This window comes from Cavia porcellus, unplaced genomic scaffold (genome assembly GCF_034190915.1).
Source record: "Cavia porcellus strain 051 isolate PalLab524CR breed Dunkin Hartley unplaced genomic scaffold, mCavPor4.1 scaffold_9, whole genome shotgun sequence".
Lineage (NCBI taxonomy): Eukaryota > Metazoa > Chordata > Mammalia > Rodentia > Caviidae > Cavia > Cavia porcellus.
In genome coordinates, this window is record NW_026947492.1 from 31,319,237 (window position 1) to 31,327,607 (window position 8,371).

General features: G+C 36.3%; 1 pseudogene; it reads right to left on the bottom strand.

Moving 5' to 3' along the window:
• The window catches only part of LOC100730749 (caspase-1-like), a 39,119-nt pseudogene extending 32,586 nt beyond the window's left edge, over positions 1 to 6,533 (bottom strand).
• Between the last annotated feature and the right edge of the window lie 1,838 nt (positions 6,534 to 8,371).

The window sequence follows — 8,371 nt, forward strand, 5'->3', positions numbered from 1 at the left end:
TTTGCACATAGAAAAACACATACAATTTGAAACAGACAAGAAAAGGATTCTGCTAATCTCCAAGGCACCTGGAAATGTGTTAGGGAGAAGAAAAATAATTTGATTCTTGGGAGTCCACTGTGCTGGTAGACAGTCTTAAATAACAAAGAAAATACTAGGATAACCGAAAAAATGACACAATTTGAAAACTTCACTTTGCTATAAATATTCAATTTATTCTCTGAGTGTCCCACTATCATTCAAGTATATCTTCCCAGAAAGCCACATTTTGGAGACAATTTATGAGAAGTGTTAGACTATATGGCTTGTATATTCACATTAGACAAGAACACAAATTCATAGAGATATGGAGATTTCACATTCATGAATCCAATAAAGTGTCTTAATTTAAGGATTGAAGTATATCATTTGATACTTTTAGTACTGTTTTTTATGAACTTGAGGGAATGAATGACCATATATGCAGGATAGAAGACAGGCCTCGGTGAAAAAAAAAAAAAAAAAAAAAAAAAGAAGGTCACTGAGACCTAACTCATGGAAAGAAAAAGAAAAGAATATGTGCAGAAATGCTGCTGACATGGAAATGGAGCTCTAAATTTCAGGTAAGGAAAATGTTTGCACATTAACAATATTAATAAAGAAATCAAATTTTGTATGCAAACACACATAGACCATGTGAACTTTAGCCTGAGTCATTAAGCCTTACCTTACCCAGTTCCTAGCAAGGTGGTGATCTTCACAAAGGTAACCAATATGTCTTGCAGGCTGGACCTTTTACAATGAGGCCATCCACGAACACTCGGGCCTTTCCCATAACTGTAGAATTTTCAGATTTTACAAACTGCACCTCTTCCCAGTTCAGCACTTGTTTCTTTAGAAATTCATTCAACAAACCACTTATTGTACCTGTGCCAACTGAACAAACTGCTTCCTTTTTCCCTTCAGGATTTTGTCTGTTTGGAGCACAATAATTTCTCACCATGAAAACAACCATATTTTCCTATCTGATCATTAACCAAAAATTTCTTTCTTTAGAGATCAATTAGCAAACCATCCCTCTCCATGGAATTCAGTATACTCTTTTTTCTATTGCTATGCCACATTTGTACCTTCAAAGTTGTTCATCTTCACACATCACGTGGCTTAAAATCTGAAAATTCCTCTCCCTCCATTAGTAAGTGAAAAGCAGAGGTTACTCGGTCACACTTCATGCTTACTTATTTCTAAATCATAAAATAATAAAACAATAAAAACCCATGTTATTTGTGGGAACAGCTTCTGGTACTCATTTTGTTCCTCTCTCAGACTTCAGACACTTAAGAGTTAAGATTTCAAAATAACAGCTGAAACACCAGTCCATTCTAACACAACGCTGTATTTGTTGACTCCACTCAGAATCTTCTGGGTCCTTCATTCCTCTCCTTTTCACTCCCTCTCAATTCTGCTCAGCTTCATATTCCCAGAAAAAAAAACCACACCCTTTAAATCTATTTATTTCCTAAGACTTGTTCTTTTATCAGGGCAAACTCAAAACCTCACTAGCCTTGGACTTTCTCTCCTACTGTCAAGTATGATCTGGTTTCTCTCCTATTGTCTGATATATAAATCTGAATACATGCTCCACCTCTTTTTCTGTAGGAAATATAGAGAAATACATCTGTTGAGAAATTTACTCACATATTTAGAATACACACACATTGAGAAATAACCACTACAAAGAGACAAGGCCAGATGCCCAGCGCAGTTCATGCTGCAGTCAGAGCCAGCAGCCCAACACAACTCATGCAGCAGTAAGTCAGCAGTGTAGCATGGAAAAGTCAAGCAGCAGAGAAATTAGAGCCAGTGGCTGGGCATCAGCACAAAGACATACAGAACAGAAGAGGGTGAGTGTGGCCGCCATTTTATTTGAAAAGACTCAGGGTAAATTTTAGTAGCAGGACATCTTAGATATCTTCTCTGTCAATGTCCCAAAGCAGAATGAGGGAAGAGCCACCCAATCACAGTGGACTGCTGGCAGCATGGGAAGCAAACTATGGGAATTTTGCTGACAGGTAGGAGCAGGATCACCTAGACTCCACCCCAGTGGCCACAAAAAACTAGATTTAGCCCTAAATAAGGAGAACAGGAAATATACCTCTGGTCTGAGACCAGCAGAGTGGCCTGCAAAATAAGCAGGCAAGCAGTCTTGGCCTGCATGTGGACAAGGGCATTTCTCTTGTCCAATGATCAGCCTGGAAGAGGAGTCAGTGATATGGAGCAGAGGAAACTGCAAGGTCTGAAGGAGCCATTTGTATACCTACCTGGGAGCAACCTAGGGCTTTTCCTACCCCAGGGTGCCACAGAGACTGGCAGAAAGCCATGAAGACAATCATGGTAAGGAGCAGTGGGTATCCACAATGCTGTCCACTTAAGACAAGTCCTACCTCTCACATCCACAGGGCAAGATTTGCCACATTCCCAGCACAAATCCACTGCCAACCTGACAGGCTTCTACAGCACATTTCTGAGGCCTGACTTGGACACTACCACAGAACCATAGACATTCAGAAGAATTTTATTAATATTTTTGTATATTTTGATTGTCTTTTCTTGCTGCCCTGTTTTTTTTTTTTTTTTTTTTTTTTTTTTTGTTGTTGTTGTTGTTGTTTTGTTTTTTCACTTTTTAGGTCACTTACCTTTCTTTTCATTTTCTTTTATGTATCTTTTTTCTCCTCAAATACTGCTCTCAATTTTTTGATGTTTTCATTCAAGGTAACATTGTCTCTTCTCATTCTGGATCACTTCACTATTCCTTTGCTTTCTCTTTATTTTATTTATTTATTTTTTTTTTTGTTTCCTGTGCTTTCTAGTTTCCAAAAACTTGAGTAATCTTATTTTGCCTTCCAGATTTGCTTCTACTGTATTTTTCCTCATTCATCTTTCTATTTTGTCCCTTATCCCTCTTAAATCCTTCACCCTACCAACCCTACACAGGGTAAAACCACTCTATAGGGGGAAATCATTGTATATCAGTTCCTGGTATACGCTGCATTTTGTTATATAACTGTGCAGCTTGTTCTGATGATTAAACATATGAAGTGAGCAGTTAGCACAGTTTATCATTAGCTAGGCTGTGCTTAATAATATTGTTATTGCTAACTGTTCTATTTTACAATATTTTTAATAATATTGTTATTGCTAACTGTAATATTTTAGTATGTCATACCTACTATTAGCAGTTTTCCTCACTTGTATGAGAATGCTGCAATTGTATGGATTCATAACTATCATCATATTCCAGGAGTAAAAAAGTGGGTACTGAGCCAAATTGATAGCAACTTCTCATCCTTAATAGATTGGGAAGGTAGGTGGTTGGGTTAGACACAAAGACCAAGAACCACTTACAAATTGAAGACATCTCTAAGGAGTAGCCATTTCCTAAGAAAGTCTCAATATTTGTGATAAACCTTTCTACCATAAGAAATCTGCAACCATCAACAAAGAAAACAAAATAGAAAATAACAAGACATTGAAGCAAATTGCAAGTGTGAGCTCAGGACAACTCCAGAGCATAATGAGAGAGAGGAAATTGTAATTTTCCAAAATGATAGCAGCCAAAATGAAAAAAAGTTAATAAGGTTATACCAGAATATCAAAACGAAAGACAATAAAAAACACAGATTAAAAAGTAAAGAAACAGCAAAATGATGGAAACTATGAATTCTTGACAAAGAAAGGAAATGGAGTTCATGAAATAGATCCTGTAGAAATACAGGAGCTTAAAAGCTGCATTTAAAGCATATGCAACAGATTGAACAAGGGTTAGAAATAGATTATCATATCTAGAGTATAAGATTGCAGCAAGCCATGAAAACTCATTCCAACAGTTAAAAGATGAAGCAAAGAACAACATAAGATTGATTGGAGTCCATGAGGAAGCTTAAGATAAATGCCATCTAAAATCCCTTGACAAAACAGCAAACATTTTCCAAAAGTGGTTAAAAATTTTGTCGTAAAAATAAATAAAATACATAGAACTCCAAATATGACCACATGATCACAACAAATCTACACTAAGACATATAATAAACAAGATTTCAGAATGTCAGCCCAAGAATAGATTAAAAGTAGTTAGGGAAAAGAAATAAATCACATATAAAGGAAAGCCCATCAGAAAGTCTGCCCGAGCAGACTTGTCTTCTTTTCAAAATTAATTTCATTTTAAAAGAGTAAAATAAAAGATAACAAAACAGAGCAAAGTAAATCAGAACAAAACAATGGAAGTATCACAATACTTCACAAAAAGACAAGAGGACATCAACAGTGGCATTCATAATGTCTCTTGCTTTCTTTGAAATGATTGTCCATACCTTCACCCACAATAAGAGCAAACATAGCAAAATAGTGTAAAACCATTCAAAAGGAAGAAAACATTACAGGACTTTGAAAGCAGATAACAAGAAATGAATACTGGCTACTATAATATCTCATTTTCTTCAAAAAGTTGTCCATACCATCACACACAATAAAATCAAATAAAACACAACAGGATAGAACCAATCAAAACAGATGAACAAAAGCATGCTAGGACTTCAAAACAAGATGATAGTGAATTAGCAATGGCTACCATAATGTCTTGTTTCTTCAAAATAGCTGTTCATACCATCACATGTAATAAAATCAAACAAGACAGAATAAAACCAATTAGATCAATGAATGAAAGCATTATATGACTTCAAAGCAATATAATAGAAAACCATGATTACATACACTATTCCACTTTATTCAAAATAGTTGCCCCTACCATAAGACAGAGTAAAATCTATCAAGACAGAACAAGCCAAACATAACAAAATTGTGATAACAATATAAAGTGTAAGACAAGCCAATAAGAAATTAACAGTAATTTCCTTCCAACCTGTTTTTCCCCTTGTCACTCTTACAAGAACTATTTTGCCCTTGAATCCCATTAACTCCTTCAGTTTCTTATGCTAGGGTTCAATTGTACAAGATTGAACCGTTTCACACATGAACATTATCTCCAGTTGCATTCATTTACCTGTAGGAGCCTTGAGATTATTCTACTTTATAGCTGGATAACTTTCCACTGCATAAAAATATCATATCTTTTATCCATTCTGTGGTTGATGGGAAAGTTACTCTTGATTTTTTTCTAGACTCCTGTCATGTGGAACAATTAATTGTTATGTCTCCTTCAATTTTCTATGAATTTCCTTTCCAGTTAAATGTGTTTCTTGTATACAGTATATCAGTGGATCTTGTTTCTCGATCCACTCTCCCTGTGTGTATTTTTATTGCTGATTTTAGGGCATCTACATTAATGGTTACAACCAGCATACATTGATTTGTCTCTGCCATACTGTCCTCCTGTTGTTTGGCCTCCACATTTTCCCTTCATTCAATTTCCTGTCTTGTTTGGTGATCCTCCTCTGCTGCTGATCCTGGAACCACAGTCATTTTGTCTCTCTCTAGAATATGCTTTAACATGCTCTGTAAGGTTGGTTTATTAGTCATGAAACCCTTCAGCTGTTCTTTATCACAGAAGTATCTTATTTTTCCATCAATGTGGAAAGATATTTTTCAGGGTAGTTAAATCTGGGTTGGAAGTTATTTTCTCTCAGGATTTGAAACACTTCACTTAAAACTCTTCTTGACTTGATGCTTTTTGTTGATAAGTCTGCTGTGATTCTGATTGGTTTTCTCTTATAGGTGATCTGTTTCTTTTCTCTAATAGCTTTTAATATTCTCTTCTTGTGCTGAATTTCTAGGATCTTGATTATGATATGTCTGGGTATAGATTTACTTTTTTATGACTAGTTGGTCTTATACATACCTCAATTTTCTGCATACCAGATCCATTTCCCACATTTTGTAAGTTTTGTTCTACTTGTTCTGTAAATAGACTTTTAATTTCATTTGTGTTGATCCATGCTTCTTCACTGACAACAATCACTCTTAAAATATGCTTCTTTGCATCATCTTTCAGTCATGCAGTTGTTATTTCCCAATTCTGTGTTATGTTTAAGAGATCTTTCCTTTCATGATCTCTAGCTGCAATCTTATCTTCAAGGTTTGAAAGTCTATCTTTGGTCGCTTTCAAGTCGTTTTGTCAGCTTTTGATTCAATTTTTATTCACCTAGATTTCTCTTTGAAACTGTTCAAGACACTGTAATTTCTTTCTATTCAAGGTTTCCATCATTTTTTATGCTCCTCTTGTTGTCTATGTCTTCTTTATAACTGCTGAACATTTCTTTCAGCATGTTTGTGATTTCTTCTTTTACCTGAGACATTATTTATGATTTGACTGCTTTTATAATCTCATGAAGTTGTTTCCGTATTTCATTTGCTATCCTTTCAGAGATGTCAGGAGTGTGACTTCCATTTTCTTCTTTGACTGTATCTCCAAGATACACTCTCTGTGGACTAGAGGTCTGAGACTGCCTTTTGCTCCTTTTTGTTTTGACGTTCTCCTGGGTTCCTTCCACAAGCTGGTTGTGGGCCCCCAGCACTTCCCACACTGGCTGCCTCTCCATGGTGTAGGGGGATAGGACAGGCACTTGGGTTCCTCTAACCCTAGATTTACAGGGAAGTAGAAGGGCATGGGGCATGCTTCTCCAGACCTATGCAAATACGTGTGAATTTCCTGATGATCAGAGGTATGTGGAGGTGGGGCTGCTTCTCTCAGCCTGTGTGCCTACACTGGGACTCACATGATGGTTGCAGACACACAGAGGTGTGTTGGTCTGCTTCTGCTAGTGGATGATAACTCACAAAGAAACCAAGGGCCTCCAGGTGCACAGGGCTTTACTCGCTAACAGTAGATTTTTCAGCACAAACCATCAAATTACGCAGAGCTTGGAGTTAAGTATTTCAAGCCCTAAAAGAAAACAAAGTCCAACCTGGAATGATGTACCCTACACAACTCCCTCAAAACCAATGGAAAAGTAAGATATTTCCAAGACAAAGAACAACTGAAGAAATTCATGACCACCAAACCAGCTCTCCAAAATGTCCTGAAGAATATTTTAGAAAGAGAAAGGAAGACCACAATTATAAGAATACAGCTAAAAAACAAGACATCAGGCAGAAAAATCAAGCAAACAAGGGAAAGACAAGAAACTGAGAGGAAAACAGTATGAAAAGGATAAGTCAATACATAATGGTTATAACCATCAGTAAATGGTCTCCATTTACTAGTCAAATAAAAAGACTGACAGAATGGATCAATAATCAAGATGTAACAATATGCTGCATAAAAGAAATGTGTTTAATTCAAAAAGAAAATCATAGTCAAAGAGTAAAAAGCAATACTGCATGTGAAAGGAACCTTAAAAAAAGCAGAGATAGCTTTCCTATTTTCAGACAATGTGAACTTCAAGCCAAGAATAATCAAAAGAGACAAGGAAGGTCACTATGCAGTTGTAAAGATACAGCTCCAACATAAAGAGATGACAATTATAAGCATATATACATCAAATTCTGATGTACCCAAATATATAGAACAAATAATAACATACATGAAAAATCAAGTAATCAATAACACAATTGCAGTGGGGGACCTAATTACTCAGCTATCACAACTTGATAGATAAAAAGAAAAACAATCAACAAGTAAATATAAGAAATAAATCAATGGAGAAACAAGATGCTTCCAAAACAGGGAGAAACTGGGGGAATTCACGACCAACAATCCAACTCTACAGAGAATACTGAGGGCTATTCTAGAGAGAGAGGGAAAAGTACCAAGATTCCAGGAACAGTGACCAAGGTGGAATGAAGCAGAAACGCAGACAACTGATGGCAGAAAAAGAGCACAACAGAGGCAGAGAAGTTTGGCTATAATCTCTAATATAGATGGCCTTGATATACTAAAAAAAAAAAAAAAAGAGAGAGAGAAACACAGGCAGAGTAGATCATGAGGTAAGGGTCCACCGAGATGCTCTTTATAGGAAATATAATTAATCTGAAAAAGTATTTATGGTCCGAAAATCAAATATGAGAAAACAATGCTTTGTGTGACAGGGAACTAGAGAGTAATAGGAGCAACTCAACCAGTATTTGTAGATAGGTTGGAAAGGTAGGCTTTAATGGATAAAGGAATACAACTAGAGATCAAGTCCAGGGGGGAGAGGTTTGGAACTACTTAAGTTAGGTAAATAGCAGGTTGCCCCACAACCTAAAAACTGAGGGTGTTGGTGAGACCCAAAAATATCATAGTGCTCCCTGGGGGAATGAAAGGGAGGATTAGTCTTAAAAAAGATGGCACAGGATATTGCTAATACTGTATCAGGATTTAAAACCCACATTAATCGCACTTCACTGCTTAGATAGATTTTATTCTGTCCCAGTTTGTCTACTTGCACTAGATCTA